This window comes from Prinia subflava, chromosome 5 (assembly GCF_021018805.1).
Source record: "Prinia subflava isolate CZ2003 ecotype Zambia chromosome 5, Cam_Psub_1.2, whole genome shotgun sequence".
Taxonomy (NCBI): domain Eukaryota; kingdom Metazoa; phylum Chordata; class Aves; order Passeriformes; family Cisticolidae; genus Prinia; species Prinia subflava.
The window spans coordinates 19,559,799-19,576,970 of NC_086251.1; the positions used below are offsets into that span (position 1 = coordinate 19,559,799).

At 39.7% G+C, this 17,172-nt stretch overlaps 1 protein-coding gene across 1 annotated transcript in view; it reads left to right on the forward strand.

The window, feature by feature from the left end:
* Positions 1-15,241: 15,241 nt before the first annotated feature.
* Positions 15,242-17,172, forward strand: part of EHF (ETS homologous factor) — a 34,169-nt gene continuing 32,238 nt past the window's right edge. Inside the window, exon 1 of the mRNA XM_063398300.1 lies at positions 15,242-15,398. The gene's annotated coding sequence lies outside the window, so the exon portion shown is untranslated. The remainder of the gene's footprint in view (positions 15,399-17,172) is intronic.

Consider the following 17,172-nt stretch of genomic DNA (forward strand, 5'->3'; position numbering starts at 1 on the left):
ATAGGACTGCAGGAAATACTTGTTCGTGATGCAAGAACGCAAATTGTGCAGTGTGTGTGCAGAAGAGTTAATCCAACAAAAAGTGGTTTTATCTCAAGACAAAGTTTAAGACTGTGCTGCCCTTCCTTAGACATTTTAATTGCAGGTGGAGAGAGATAAGCTAGCACTCAAAGTGACAGCAAGCTTATACAATGCTTTCTATTGAGAGCAAAGGAATGAATAGCTTTCTCATTACCAATTTCAGGCATGGGCAGGCAAAAGAAAAGGCAATGTTAAGATCTGAAACAGGTCTAGAGATCCTGCTTCCTCCCTACACCAGCCAAATGGGGACAGTGGAAGCATAACTCTATTGCTGGGCTGGAGCAATTTGGAATCTTGGTGCTTAGTGATTATTAATGGGCTAAAAGTTACAGAGAGAAACAGGGTGTTTCTGCTTTGATGTTTCATAGACTCACATAACGTAATGAAGATAGTCTTGCACTGACAAAGAGAGTGGCAGGTTAACCTAATATCTATCTCAACACTGGAATTAGCAGGCTACGGAAGCTAGTGCCTCCAAAAGGTTACCGAGGAAGAGCTGTGATTCAGAGCTGAAGTGACAAAAGGAGGATGTGTTTTCCAGAAAGCCTCCAGCTATGCAGCTCAGATGGGCAGTGCTCCTGGCATGGAGCCATGGTATCGATTATTGGTGTCCTTGAAGCTGATGGCACATGTCTTCTGACTTTGCCCCCTGCATTTAGATTTGGGTGTTAGGTTACTTGGCTCTTTTCTTGCTCTTTTTTTTGTTCATATTTTTTTCATAGACACTACAGTAAACATTCTGTTTGTTTAGCAAAAAGAGCTCAGTGTCTAGAGCAAGTTCTTATTCATCACTAAAATCCTCACAGCAGACTTGCAAAGGCAGTGTAGAAGGTACTCTGCTGTACTGGCAGAGACAGTGCCCCTTGGCACCCACTAAAACATTAAAGCTCCTACGGCTGATGCATCTTTTAGAGGCTGTGAGCATTTCCTGGGGAACTACATGTAGCTGAAGGTCTCTCAACCACATCCCTTTTTTTCTCGAGGATATAAGAAGAGCACACCAGAACTGTACTGCACAGGTCCTGCACATTAGTGAAGCAATGATGAGTTTCTCCATGTCTTTCTCAAGGGAACTTTGAAGTCATTCAAAGAGCTTTGGGAACATATATTTTAATAACAACCCAGGACCTTACTTGCTGGGCTTTGCATTTGGCTTTGCCATTTTGTTTACTATAGTGTTTGTGAAATAGGGACAAGCCATAAACATCCACCTAGCTGCACTTCTGCAATAACATGCTCTGGCACGCACAAGTATTTTCGGTGGAAGTGCTCCTGCAGCCTTCTACTTTGTGGGTTTTCAAGTCATCCAGTTAGGGAGAAAAACAACCATAACATGTTACTGAGGTCACAGATGAATAAGACATTATGAATAGTCATGCTGGAAACAAAAGCTTTGGTGAATACTTGGTGAGAACTGTGGGGGTTGACAAAAGTTTGCAGAGCAATTCAAATTAATGAAGCACATGAAAAAATGTTACCTTGTGGATGATTTCCAGGCCAAGAGAGTTTTTGAATAAACTGTTCGATGTTGGGATTTTGCTCGCCTTTATTTTCATCTGAGTTGTGAATCATCCGATCATCGGCTTGAAGGTAAATCATTAAGTAAAAAAATTTAGGGGGCAGGGGGGAGAGGAGGGGTGGCAATCAATGTGTCAGGTTTACCCTATGTCCCAGAGCAGTGAATAATTGCTGTTACTGTAGCAACTGATGGCTTAATGCCTAAGCTTAAACTTCTCCCCAGCAGTGTCAGATCTTCTGAGTAGGTCATAAATAAATGTGAATATATATATCATTTTTGCATCAGAAACTTTGCCAACAGATAACATACCTTTCTTATGCCATTTAAAAAGAGAGCATATACTAACATGCCCACATAATAATAACTTGTCCATTTGTGACAAAGTTTTTCTCCGTATCACATCTTACTGCCAACAGTAACAATCAAAGACTTCCTTCATGAACTGCTGTGATTTTATCTGGAAGTTTCAATCAGACGCACGCTTGTAAACTTTTCTCAACTTTTTCTGAACATTTTCGTATGATTGCGAACATTTATACATTTATTCTCCCAGCAGCTGTGTAAAATGATACAGTGCTTTACAGCTCTGGAAAGCTGAAAGACAAATATCATATAACCTGCCTTTAGTGTTGCAGAAAGTCTACAGTAGAAGAGAAAAATATTCCAGATTTCCTAAGATCAACTCCAGAGCCTTACGCACATAATTTCCCAAGCTAAACATCAACTCTGCAGTCATGGGTCCAGACATATCTGTCCCTAATATGTTAAATGGCAGAAACACGCTGGCACAAAAAGATGGGGTGAAGTTGATAGAATATTTACTTTTCTCAAACTTACGTAATCCTAGAACGTTAATCTACCTCTGAGGTAGATTTTATAGATTTTTTTCAAGTGATGCAACATACTTCAAGTTCACTTGGGTCACTCAGTCACTTATTTCCCCTCTCTTCCACAAAATAAGAGAAGGTTTGCCACCTGTCAGGAAATTTCCAGTGAAAGGACAAAACTGGTAGCAGCAATCAGCTGAAAGTAAGAATGTGCTTATTACATGAAAGTGCATGCTTAGCAATTAAAATTTTCTAAAACAACACTGTAGTTGTTTTTGTGCTTTATATACAGTATTAAAAATAAAATAGTCTACCACATGTAATTTATGAAAGCAGCCAATAATGAGTTCATTATTGCATAGCAAGACAATGTTGCAGTCGTGGTTACAGGCCTAGCCAAAGTCTTTGATCTTCTGGTTCATTAATGTACAAATGAAAAGACCTTTGCTAATTATCTCAGTAACTGGTCTCACTCAGGTCTCAGTCAGTTCTTATTCAAGGGCTTACTCTTTCATTTTCCATCCTCTATGCAGGGAGTGAGTCACCTGAGTCATGATTTATTGTTCTTTCGAATAGGGGATTTGTTATTTTCATTCCTGTGTCCAAGGGACTCATCTGTCTATAAAATTTGCAGTTAAAACAATTTGAAAAATGCCAGGTGATGCAGAGATTTGCAGTGACACCACTGGGTATTAGTGAAGAGGAGCTGATTTTAAATAGGCAAATGCAGTGCTCAAGAGTTGAGCCAGCCCCAGGGCTGAACTGAGTATCATCAGAGCATTGCTGCACTCTTTGGGCTCCTTCCTCTGCTCCCAGGCAACCAGGCTGTGAAACCCATCACTGAGAATGAGAGTTCATGTTGACAGGGCATTTAAAAAAATCCAGTGAAGCTGAATTTTTAATCTGCTAGCCTGGCTACTAACAGTTCACTCTGTCAGAAGTGAATAGCAAGTAATTCTTTCTACTAGCTCTCATCTCTCTACACAAAAACATGGTATAGTTTAAAACTTGTGTTCACTTTCAAACATTGTAAATGGTCACTTCTACTCAGATAAGTTTCAGTCAAAATTATATATATATATATAACATGCGTATTTATAAAATAGAAATTCATTCTGAATTTTAAATTACTGAAATCTGATCTTGATGGTGATTCTAAAATGGGGTCTTCATTTTATACACAGATTGTTGTTTTAAACTTGTATCTCAGAGAATAGTAATAGTTAGCAAACGTGCTTCATAGATCATTGCCAGTCTCTCTCATCTTCTTCCCCCATCTTTTTCATTATTTTAATAATGACAGTTCAGTGACAGCAAATAGGAACATTATGTTCCTGCCGTAGAAGTTGCACACCAAATTATTTTACGCCAGGATTCCATGACACATCCTGTATTTCTTCTTATTATAAACAAATCACATTCCCTGAAGAATTATGTCATTAGAAACTCACATCTAATTCAGTATTTATATGATGAATGTTTGGAATAGTAAGATGGCTGATATACCTTCGAGTTCTAGTACAATTTCTTTTTTGTTGTATCCTTCAATGAATCCATGTATTATGGCTTGCCTGCCTCCACTGCCACTGATTTTCCAGGGACGAGACCCGGTGCTGGGAATGGAATCTGTTTTATGCAACTATGTTATGTGGAGAAAAAAAGCAGAAGGTAATATTTAACAATGGTTGGACTCACATATAATTAACCATTATTTTCAGGGGAATTTGCTTCTGTTATTTTTTTAATGCACACAATTGCACATGAACAGGTGACTGCTTTCTTCCAACTCGTATCCTTGTGGACAATGGATTTTATGATGCCTTGGTGCCTCTACCTACAGTATTATTGGAGATGTGAAAAGAAATATGAGGTACAGTTTAGAAGATGAAGTGACATGGTGAGAGGACTATGACAGTGGATTGATTATAGCTGGAGTATATTTTTCAACATGATGGGGGCAAAACTGAGCCAGATGAAGACTTGGCAGAATGTGATAAATCTCTGAAGAGTATGTAAAGGAAGAGGTACGAGCACCCTTCTGAGGAACGTTTAAAACTAATCTAGAGGATAGACTGGTTACAGTGATAGTTGTAACAATAGTTTCAATTAATGAAATACACTTGATTGACCAAGAAACTGCTCTGAAGGGACAAAAAGCCCTAAAGCCTATAGCAACCCGGTTTGATCACTTACCTGGTTTTGGTTTGAACAGGAGGCTAAACTAGACACATTCTGAGGTCTCTGAAAGCCTGAAGTGTCCCATCAAATCACAGAAGGGTTAAGGCCAGAAAATACCACTGCAGACCATCTATAAACATAAAAAGCAAATAAATAGAATCAAATGTATGGTGGAGAAAAAAATTTAGAAGGTGACTGTATCATTTCCTATGAAGTTGAAACTTCTCTTTGTTTTTCCCCCTTTTTCCCACCTCTTTCCTTTTCTTCTCCACCCCATTTCTTCTTTTGTAAATTTTGGGAATACTAACATATTTTCCTGTGTTTCCTGTGTTGTGATCAACAGTGATCCAAGAACGTTTCTTGTGCTCTTTCTGTCCATATGCAAGAATGCTCAGATCTACAGATCTTGTGCCTGTCCCCCATTTAGATTAGACCATCAAGACCATTAACTAAATTATGTACTTGGCAAAAAGAACAGAATATCCAATCCATTTTAGGAGCAATGCTGCAATCTCCTAGTACAGAAATTGACTGAAAGTCTGTGTCTATTCTTTCCTCCAGATTTGGCAGCCTCAGTAGGTGTTTCCCTCAGGTATGCTCTGGAGAGGTATTTCTGCAATGTGTATATGTAGTTGGGGTACACGATAAAGCCACCTATCTCCTAAATCTGGCTAAATCCCAGTGGTGGGACTGATTCCCACCACTGGGGTGATTGCAAGAGGCACTGCTGCCCATTAATATGTCTGCATGTAAGCAGAAGGATCTCCTGCAGGGCACGAGACCAGCAATGGAGTTTCCTGGAGATCACAATTCCAGCTCCAAGGCTTTCACTGTCTTCGGGAGCAGTTCAAGGAGAGACTCACTCCTTTGAAATTCAAGGCTGTTTTGCTGTGGGTCACTGAGCACAGTTGGCAAGCCACAGAATAAATCCTACTAAAGTCACTACAATTCTTCTCATCCTTTCCTCCCACATATGCAGAATTCCAGCTGCTAAAAGCCATTTCAGAAAGGGCATGGGAGAAACCTGGGAGAAGGTTTTTCTTTGTAAATAATCAAGTCATTAATTCTGACTAATGCAATGTTGTGTAGTAACCCTATACAGGGGTGATGAGGTGCCAGCTTCATGTCTGAGTGCCGCACTGCAGTGCCTGTGATACTGTTCACATGGTCTCCTTCCAGGGTGAGTAGTCTGGTTTGTAAGAGGCAGATGAATCTCCTCAGTGCAAACACCCACAGAACTGAATTACACTGGCCCCCTGTCCTGGAAAAAGTAATGTACATGTGCTTTAATCTGGGAACAACGTGCCAGATATAAGGATAAGAAACATGAAATCTTTGCTGAGTAAAAGGCATCTGGAAAATATTAGGGCTAACAGATATGGACAGCCCATCTCAAATACTAATGCAGCATTAATACTAATTAGAATACTAATGCAGTATACTAATACTAATACTTATCCAAGGATAAAGGCTGAACTGCTGTGCCCCTCAAGTTTAATTAGCATGATAAGCCTGATACAATAGCCTGGTACATAGTCTGGTATACCCAAGATCTCCCTTTATGGCATCACTAAGAAACTCTGCAGTCTTCATCTCTAGACATAACCACTGAAACCTGGAATGCCTCATGAATAGGAATGTATTCATCTTTAAAGTCTTACATTGTTTCAAGAAGGGTAGCCTCCTTAGCATCATGACTGAGAGACCTCGAGAGGCAAACTGCTGAAAGATTCTGACAGAACCCAGAGGAATAACCCAGGCCTCTGAAGTCCTCTCTCTTTCCTGCTTAGAAAAAGTCTCTCCACAGTGCAAGTTTTGTAGTGGGAACCAGCTGACTTCCAATGAGGTCAGTGTTAAATATTTGCTTATTCTATCCCTCATCTTCCTTAGAACGATATTTCCCCTGGTCACGCATGCATCAGACATGCATATTCCCTGGCAGATAGTAACTAACTCCCCCTCCAACTAAAGGATCTGAAGAAAACTCCCCCTCCAGCTAAAGGATCTGAAGAAAACTTTTTGGACAGACATGGATATAGCACATGCATCCAGTGAAAGATTTTCTTTTAAATGTTATTAAAGTGAAAGCATAGTATGAAAAGGGTGCATTGTCTCAATTTCACTATACAAACAAATAAAAAGTACTTGCAGTTCCATGGAATTTTAACACAGTTAATCATAAACTTGATATTTGCATCTCACAGGCACTGAACGTTGTGTAGTTACTGGAACTGGGATAAACTGGTTTCGAAAGATTTGCCTGCTATAGCTATGTTCAAGGGTTAACCCTCACTCCCCTGCTCGGATGTTGGCAAAGGAAATCCTCTCGTAATCACAAAGATTGGAAGTTAGCCTATGAATTGTTCACATCTCTATCTTGCAGGTAGCTGCTTGCTTTGAGATGCCCTCAAAAGATCTGTTCTGGTATGACTCCTAGGGCTAACTCGAACCATGAAGGGTTGGGTTTTTATTGTCCTTTGTACCTATATAGTTCTTAGACCCCCCCTTCATTCATTTCTGTGAAGCTATTCCAACTTCACCTAATGGCAGATATATCCATTGCTTGACTCTAAATGCTGAAATCTTGGAGTGCTCTTTAATACCCTTTCCCAAACACATGAATGTGCTCTTTTAAATTCACTTGGCTCACATTTGTACACCACGACAGAAATGTGCTTAGGAAGTTTCTCAGTTCATCCCCTCTGCAGTCATTCAGTCGTGCAATGCTCACTCACACGCACGCAGAGGTGCACAGAAATGCACTCATCCAGAATCCTGCTCTTCAATGTCATGAAGAGTGAAAAGCTCACATTGAAGATCTTGGGCACCCACATATTCATGCTGTCGTGGGTCTTTGCTAGGCATATTCCTATTTGTGCAACACAGGGGAGATCCCTCATATCTAATCAAGTCTGTAACCTCTCGGTCAGTTGTTCTGCACCTAAATTTGTCTGCCTCCGTATTCTCAGTTAGGTCATGTGTTGTGCCATCCTGACCTTAAACTGCTTTTGATCTAAATCTGGACATGGGTAATTGTGTCCAGGGTCATGAACAATCCCCATTTTTTCATGTAACTGGACCTGCCATTCTTTTTCAGTCTGATTTTTTTGGCTCCTAATGTCTTCTTGTAGCATCTTGTTTTCCTTATTTTTTAATTTTCTGCTTTCCCAGCACATAACAGGAATTATACATGCTCCTTCTAAGTGTCTTCTAGAGATTGGAGACCTACAACCCAAATTAGCTAATCTAGAGATTAGCTCAACTCAAATTCTCTTCTCTGAACAGTTTTTAAATTTGAGAATGTTCAAACTATATGGATTTTAAATGACTCCATAGGGCTCTTAGGGAATCCAACACTATTAAACCTGGAAAAGTTTAATTTGGTAGAACATACTGCATTATAAAAATTGGCACTCTGTGTCTGGGAGCCATTTACCCACTTGCAAGTTTCCTAAAATGTTTGATATATTCTCTATACAGTGAAATACAGTCATTAACAGTGCTTACTCCTACTTTCCTTATAATTGTACGACAATGTCAAGGTATCCACATGACACAAGACCTCTTCTAAGTTCTATAGCTGTGCTCCAGTTCCTATCTCTGTGGTCCTAGCACAAACCTCTCATTTCTATATTCACCACAGTTAGGGAATGAGAGGTGCAGAACCCAGGAATGGTTATGCCTCTCCTGATTCCTTGTGGTTTTATCATGTTCTGGTTTATTAATGTAACAGCAGAAGTATTTGAGGCCTACTAAAAGTTTATCTCACAATATCTGTGCTCCTTTCTTTTTTAATCTTTGTGCATTACTTTCTGTTTGCCTTCTTTATGTTCTCATAATTTTGCTTTGGTTCTGGCAGCTTCAAAGTGTTTGCTAAGAGATTCAAACCACAACAGATAGAAAAGACCCATTAGGTCATTTTGGCCTGCTTGTTGTTTAACACCCTCTGTTGCAGAGTTATGAAGTTTTCCTCTGAGACATCATTGCACAGTCAGTATTGCCTCATAATAAATTAAATCTTTTAGAGTCCTGAAAAGGCAGCATACACAGCTATACAAAAATACCATTAGATATACACTGTCAAAATCTCATGGAAATCCAGGGGACTGTGTCAACTCCTATGGGCAAAAGATAGCCTTATAAATAGTTTCTTATCAATTGATAATGTTGACTCCTTACAATTTTTTAATCTTTTTTACCTTCTTTTTCAAATCAGAAGAAAAACATAACTGATGCTGCCCTGCACTTAATGGTCTTCTCATTGCTACATATCTTTTTATTTGTCACAGACATTATTTATTAATATTAATCTTTATCTCTGTATTTCTCATACAAATTTATTCCAAATGGTTTGTGCAGCAATGGTGCATTAAGTTGATTTGACCTGCACACTGAGGAGACTAAAAGAAATAATTAATTATAAGCCTACATGATCTTTAGGATTTGCATTTCTTTCTTTCAGTGTTTGTATAAGCAATTCGTGTTTGCCCTAATCATTCATTCTGGCCACTCATTACCCTTATCTTTTCCATGGAAAACTTAATGTGTTATTTATGTTGTTTTTTTCTTTCTACCCTATCCCTATCCCCATTCTATTTCTCAGTGCATATGTCTATGGTTTTTTTGTTATGAATCTCTCTCCCAGAGCGTGGACAGTTTTGCAGTGATCCTTGCAAAGTTTGTAACATAACTTTTTTTTCTGAAAGTCCTTCAATTAATGGATGCACATTTGATTTTGACTTTTCTGTACCTTTAGACTGACATGGTGAGAGAAACCACTGCGATGTTTTCAAGAAAAACATCCAACTCTTGAATTGAGATGTGTGGCAAGGAGAAAAAAGGGTCAAGATGGTGGGAGTCCTCTCCAGGAAGAAGTGGTGCTTAAATGTAATTTTCTGGTTGGCAGATGGATCTCTGGGAGAGGAATTTAAGAGTGTTTGCTTTTAACTCTTTGTTCATCAGGTTATCCAGTACCCCCTTTGAGGAATATCTGGATTTTCAGGACATATCCTTCTCCTGGGGAGAATATTTGGAACCAAGGAGCTTTGTTACTCAAAGATTTTCAGTTTATCAGATCAACTAACAGAAAGTCAGGGTCTCTTTGGTGACTATTATGTGTGTGAAGAAGCTATAGAAATACTAAAATTTGTAGCTGTATTTGCTTAAAATTTGAATCTTCACAGAATTGTCTGCAAAGCTTATATTCTGCTGTGACCACTGCCAACCTCCTTTTCATCACTTTTCTTACTTATAATTTATCTAGACAGTGATTGGCAGAACTATAATGGATTTTTCTTGAGATAGATTATGTTTGGAAAAATGCAGACAAAATGCTTAGGCTGTTTTCTAGACTGAGGCAAATATTTGGTAATATTTTTTTTAAAAATCCATTTTTTTCTTCTTTTCTGGGTGAAAAGGATTCTGATTTACAGAGCTGTTAAGTACTAAGATCTGAAATGAGAAAGAATGGTAGCTGTGCTTTCAGTACTTTATAAAACTATAGAATACTAAGTGTTTTAAATACATGGTGTTCAGGCAGCTCAAAATGGATACCTTGAATTAATAAACACTTTTGTCTTGATCTTTTTAGGATTCTCTATTAAAATAGGGACAATAAATTATTACTTTCTCACCCCACTAGGGATTCATAAAGATCAATAAACTTTTTTGTGTTAATACTGTAATGTTAGTGCTAATGCATTAGTACAATGTAATACATTAATCTACATATATTAAATGTTTATTTACATTATAAGTACATGTGTAACTATAATACCTAAAATACCATGAGGATGAACAACATAAGAAAACTCATGAGGAAGTGAACAGAAGTTTTCAGCAGAAGTTTGATTCATGTGCAGCAAATACAGCTCAGGGCCACTCCCTGTATGCCTAGTTTTGGGTAGCTTCCCTTTGGATGAGTATCCCTAGTCTGTGCCCTAAGTACTGCGCCTCCCAACCTGTCACAGTGTTAATAATGTTCTCTTAGTTCTGTTCCCTGTGTAGTTTCTAGGTTTTGAATAAGTGGCATGCAGAGATGGCTGTTTTGGCATTGAGTAGCCTGTGGGTTAATCCCACAAACGAAGCCTTTAGCTCCCTCCTACAGACCTCTGCCAGTTGTACTGAGAGTAGCTGCTGGATCAAATGGAGGACTCATTGGAAAATCTGCTTTTTCTAGTTGGTGAATGTACAGGAATAGCCTTTTTTATCTGCTAGGAAAGCCTTGTGAAGCCAGGAAGTGGAGAACACTTGCTGCAAAAGAAAGCTGATGGAACGAGGCTCTGCCTCGTGAATCCATCATGTGGACTATGATTTGAGCGGAGATGTTGTATCCCTGGACTTCAGCAAGGCTTTCAACAGCATCCTCATAGGCAAACTGAGGAAGTGTGGACTGGCTGAGTGAACAGTGAGGTGGGTTCAGAACTGGCTGAGTGGCAGATCCCAGAGGGCTGTGATCAGTGGCATAGGGTCTGGTTGGAGCCCTGTCACTGGTGGTGTCCCCCAGGAATCAGTACTGGGCCCAGTCTTAACTAATTAATCAATGACTTGGAGGAAGGGGCAGGGACCTCCTCAGCAAGTTTGCTGCTGACTCAAAAGCCAGGAGGAGTGGCCCATACCCTGAGGGCTGTGCAACCCTTCAGAAGGGCCTTGACAGATTGGAGAGATGGGCAGAGAGGGACCTTCTGAAATTCGGAAAGATAAGTGCAGGGTCCTGCTCCTGGGGAGGAATAACCCCCTGCACCAGCACAGGCTGAGGACTGAGCTCTTGGCAGGCAGCTCTGTGGAGAAGGACCTGGGGGTCCTGGTGGAAAACAAGCTGTCCATGAGCCAGCAGTGGGCAAGAAGGCCCCTGGGATCCTGGGGTGCCCTAGGAACAGCACTGCCAGCAGGTCGAGGGAAAGGATCCTGCCCCTCTTCTCAGCCCTGGTGAGTGAGGCAGGTCTGGAGAGCTGTGCCCAGTTCTGGGCTCCTCAGGACAAGAGAGACTGGGGGGCTCTTGGAGCAGGTCCAGCAGAGGGCTACAGAGATTAAAGATCTGGAGCACATGATCTAAGAGGAAGGGCTGAGGCAGTCTGGCCTGCTCAGCCCCAAGAAGAGAAGAATCAGAGGGGACCTTATCCATGTCTGTAAGTATGTGACAGGAGGGTGTCAGGGGATGGAGCCAGGCCTTTCTCAGTGGTGCCAAGCAACAGGACAGGAGGCAGTGGGCAGAAAGTGATGCACAGAAGTTTCACCTGAACATGAGGAAGAACCACTTTACTGTGTGGGTGACCAAGCACTGGAAGAGATTGTCCAGAGAGGGTGTGGCGTGCCCCTCACTGAAGATATTGTTTATCTGGACACAATCCTGTGCCATGTGCTCTGGGATGGCCCTGAAGGTTGAACCAGAAGACTGACCGTGACCCCTTCCAAGTGTGCCCATTTTGTGATTCTGTGATTTGTCAATAAGCTTTAAACTGGCAAACTTTGTTTGGATTTTATTTGGAATGGTAAATAGTACACTCTAAATTTGACAGCCTGTTGTAATCAATCCGTGCCTCAAACACAAATGTTCCTGAGCTTTCCAAAGAAAAGGCAGTGATGGTACTTACTATAAATACAAAGCACAGCACTTTCCTTAGCCTTTTTGAATTTGTCAGAAAAACATATACCAGTATGGATGACAATTACTCAAAACTTTGTTGCAAAGCAAATATCCATGATGGAAAATTTCAATTTAGCCAAAGAGCCAAAGGCTAAAATTTAGCAAACTGTGAAGAAAAAATTACAAGGTCTTGCAAGCCTAAGTAATGGGCGGCCTTAGTAACAGGTGGCATTTACCTGCAACATAGAACACAGCTTGGAAATAGTATCCATCCTATTTCTTCTGGCTTTTCTAGTGATGTTTTTACAGAAAGTGTATTATTTTCCATCAAAGTTTATGAATCACTTCTGATTTTGTTGCAGCAGAATGAAGGCAGGATTCACATACTCTGTATTCCCAATTTGCTTGGCATGTCTAACCTACATATAAGCTTTTCAACCACCTTTTGATATTCCACTGGAATTTAACAAATGAAGCAGAGATTAATATTAATGAAAAAATAGAAATTACCATACATTTGTTCTCTGTTTTCATCAGGTGTCAGACATTACAGTAAGAGACGCCAATTTAAGAATCTAGACAGATTTAGGTAATTTCCTTGATGCCTATAATTAAATTAATTCCAGGAATCTGCACTGGCACTTCTGCCATACTGTGATTGTGGCCTCCAAGTTCCTAGTTATAAAGTTTTTAATGTTTTCTCTGCCACCTAGAACTGTGTGGGGACCAAATTCATGTTAATTTTGTGGCTGCAGTGCTAAAGAAGGATACGCAGAGGGAAAGGTCTGACTGTCTCCGAAAGCCACCCGTAATCCTCTCTGTGCTGAACCACATGTAAGTGTCAATAAGCATACTTGGGAGCATGGGGGCAGCATAGTTGGCCAGGTAGGGCCGTAAATTTAGGGAGCCACCACCCTCTGTGGCACCCTGCCTTTGAAAATAGCACAGTAATAAATAATGCATGCTGGTGTGCCGACCAAGCTAGCTTCACCCTGTCCAGACCTGTTGGTACAATGCACTTTTTTGTCTGTCTGGAAGTATTCTGCGTCTTAGCAACCAAAGCTGTCTCTGCCCTTAGGAGCTGAAACAGAAAAGGCCAACAGTCACACAAACAGAAAGTGACATTCCAGTCTCAGTACCACATTGGAACTATTTTTCTTCTGCTTTTGCTGATGTCCTTTTTAGCAGGAATATAGGAATAGCAGAATAGGAAAAATCTGCTTTCCCTGTCTGTGTTGAGATCCAGTGGTCACATCCTCTTGTGATACTTGTGCAACATATAGATAAGATAGATTTCAGTGTGATTCTTTAATCTCCCATGTTTTGCTGAATGGCACAATGTCAGACTTGGGTTTCTTGCTACAGGTATCCTTCCTGGGAAGGGAAGTGCTCTTTACTGCTTGCTAGTTCTCTGCTTCTTAGCTTTTCCTGCTCTGGACTGATCATTCATGCTGATACAATACCAAGGCATTATTTTGGTGATGAAAGCTATAAATACGCACCAAGACATGACATGGCATGCAAATACTTGGACTCAGTGACATGAGTGCTTAGAGAAGTCATGTAAGTGCTGGGCCTATCAAAATAGTTGCCTAGCTGTCTGCAGGGACAACCTCAACCCTTGGTGTTGTAACTGCAAGACAGTGAAGCTCTCCAAGATGGGTATTTTCAGTCTTCCCTTTTATTCAAGGACAACTTTCTTTGATAGGTGAGAATCAGTGAAAGCCATGGAACTTGACCTAACCTGGGTGAGAAATAATTGGATCTTCCCAAGCAACACTTGTACACAGGTGCACCTTATCTATGTGAACAAAAGAAAGTTACTTTTTAATTGGTGTTAGTGTGGATGATAGGAACAAAGGTGACATTCCTTGAGTCTGAGATCCATTATTTATCTTGAAATCAGGTTCAGCATAAATAATATTTGTGAAATATTTCCCCTACATTGACAATGAGCCTTGATTAATAATTAATAGTATCTCTGGATGTTGAAGGACAACTCATTCCCTGTGCTTGGTAAATCTAGTACTGAGAATTCTTGTCAGCATCTGTCAGGGGAAGATTTATGATGAGACTTGGGACCAAAAATGAGCAAAGACTAGAAAATTCACTTCACACAGACCACTGAACAGTCACTGAATAATAATATTTAGCATTTCTTGTTTTATGCATACAAATTAATGAAACCTCAGAACCTTTCCACATTTTAGTGCATTTTTAACTGTTTCCATGTTGGTGTCTTTTTTGACTAGTGAAATAATGAGAAACAGATGAAGCTTCCTATTATTTGGGCACCTGGTTTCCTGGTCAGGTTCATGGTTGCAGGAGGAGTAACTCACACATGGTCAAGGAAAACTGGTCAGGTTCATGGTTACTGGAGGAGTAACTCACACATGGTCAAGGAAAACTTTGGCCTGAGCATGTCTACTGATTTTCTGCCCTGCTAACTTGCATACAGCTGAACTTTCATACTCAACCCCATATAACCACACACTGATGATTTTTTTCCGCATTTTGTTTCTTACCTATTCTCAAATACCCAGAGAAGCTGAAAGACCAAAGAACTCCCCTTTCATGCATTTTTCAGGATTCTCAATCTATAAAAGAAAGGATTGAGCCCATTACATGGGCTCAGCCAGTCCACCTCCCTGCCAGAAGAGGGTTATTCCACATCATGCATCTCCTAATGTTATTTCCAGACTAATTTTAATTTAGGAAATTCCTGCTTTTCACTTCTCCCCATTCTAATTATGATCTCCTTATCTACCTGAAAGATCCTCCATTTAAAAAAAATAAAATAAAAATGAAGGGATGATCTTAAAAAAACCCATCTACAAAGAAATCAATCCCTCATCCATTACCAGGTTTTTCTTTTGTTCTGGAGCCACGCGTGTAACCCGGTTAGACCTGTTCTCTTTGAATGCCGAGAACTGAGCTGGCCTTATGCAAACGCTCTCAACCTCATCTTGGTTGTTGTCGTTGCAGATCCAATCAAATGAACAGGAAGTGACCTAAGGAATTCCCCTATTGGCTGCTTGAGTGTTCAGCAAAATGTTTTAAAATTAGTATCACATCCATTTATCTTCACTCCAGGGAGTCTTTAGTTGACATAACCTAGTACCTGTGCTTACCCAATCTACTGTTCTGTAGACAGTTTTCCCATTGCCTCAGTTCAGGATTTCCACTCCAGAATCTGCAGCTAAATGAGGTAAGGTGTTTGGGGTATTTTTTTTCCCTTAAATGCACTTCCTTTAAAACAACACCAGTGAAAATAATAGTAATAATAAAAATGTCTGCTGGACTCCTAGTCACTATACCAAGCCTCTCTCTTCTCACTTTGGAACAGCAGCTTAGCTCATTTAATCAAAAGGCTTTTTAATGTTGCAGTAAAGATTTCTGCTTTCATGGTTTGAACTTCTATTTGAGTATCTTCTATGTAAGTATTTCTGCTGTATTTATGTTTGAGTGGGGCCAGATCCTGAGAATAGCTTCTATTATGAAGTATCTAATAATATTCTGGGTCCTAAATCTGCTACATTTGTCACCAGAGTTGTCATGTGTTCAGTAAGAAAGGGGTGGAAAGGTGGACTTTCTCAATGCTATTGGGAGCGCTTGTGTTGCAGAACCGGGACACACTCCAGAAGGGACCGTGTTTCGATTCATTTTAGTGATGAGGGCGTTGATGGACATGATATTTGTAACAAAAAACTCCTGAAGTACATTTACAGTTTGGCTTGGTTTCAGCCTCAAGGCAATTTCTTGGCAGTTGTGTGGTGAAGGAGGTTCTGCTGATCTTAGTTTTGTCTAAGCAAAAACACTGCACAGAACCCAGCTCAGGCACTGGGTAGGTAAATACAGTGTGAGGCCCGCAGTGTCTTTGCTTGTTTAATTTGTTTCTGTTCCAATGGTAATTTTATTTTAATAGAACCAGAACTGGCCCCTTAAGGTATAGACACAATTGTTTAAGTAGTTCTAGCAGAGAATGTAAAGAAAATGTTGCTCCAAATCTGTGTTGATTTTGTAAAATATGTGTAATGGACTTAGTGACAATTACTTGCATTTCACCCCCTGAGAAATTTTAGGCACATACTTGTGTGTATATTGTTATAGAGTTATTCAGTTATATCATTAATGTGCTTTTTGATTACTTCATCTAAAGGTGTATGTTGTGTTTGCTTCTAAAGTACATCCAACTATCCTTTTTTTCCTACCTTTGCCATTTTTTAAAACCAAACAATTATTAGAATTAAACAAGCTCATAATGACAAAAATGTACCTTGAGGTAAAAGTTTCATTTAGTCATTTATTTATACTTGTTTCACTTGACACCATGTTAAACAGATCTAACATGCACCAGTATTTCCTGCAACTTGTGAAAACTTCAGTGAAATTAAAAAATGTGCTCCTTTAAGTTTTGCTTTGATAGGAACTTTGCAGGGTGTAGTTTAAGCCAGTTGTCTGACATCTATTTTGCACTGTAGAAAATACTAGAGCTGGAAAATATAGCAGTTTTATATTTAATGCAAATACAGAAACTAAAGAAAACGACTGCAATTAAAACTAGAAAAACAACAGGATTAAGATGTTTCACTTAGAAATATCACAATGACAGTTTAATTTCTGGCCTGTACAATTTTCAAAACCAAGTGATTGTTGTAATAACAACATAGGACTTGCCAGAATTTTTCAGAGATAATTACATGACTTCAAGTAGAGCTTGTCTTTTAGAAAACTTCCAATCTTGAAAGAAAAGTCCAGAAGTCCAGTGATGGGAAATTCCCCAGAACGTTTTTAAGTCCCCCAGCAATTAAATGCCATTCTGCTAAAAATATTTTATCTCATTTGCAGTCTGACATGGTCTTGCTTTAAGATTCTGCCACCTGATTTTGTTGTCTCTTGATGGTTATTGAGAAGTTCCCCTGGGTAGGAAATTTCTGTTCCTTGTGTAGTTAGCTGTGGACAAGCCCTTTCTTAGCCTAGTC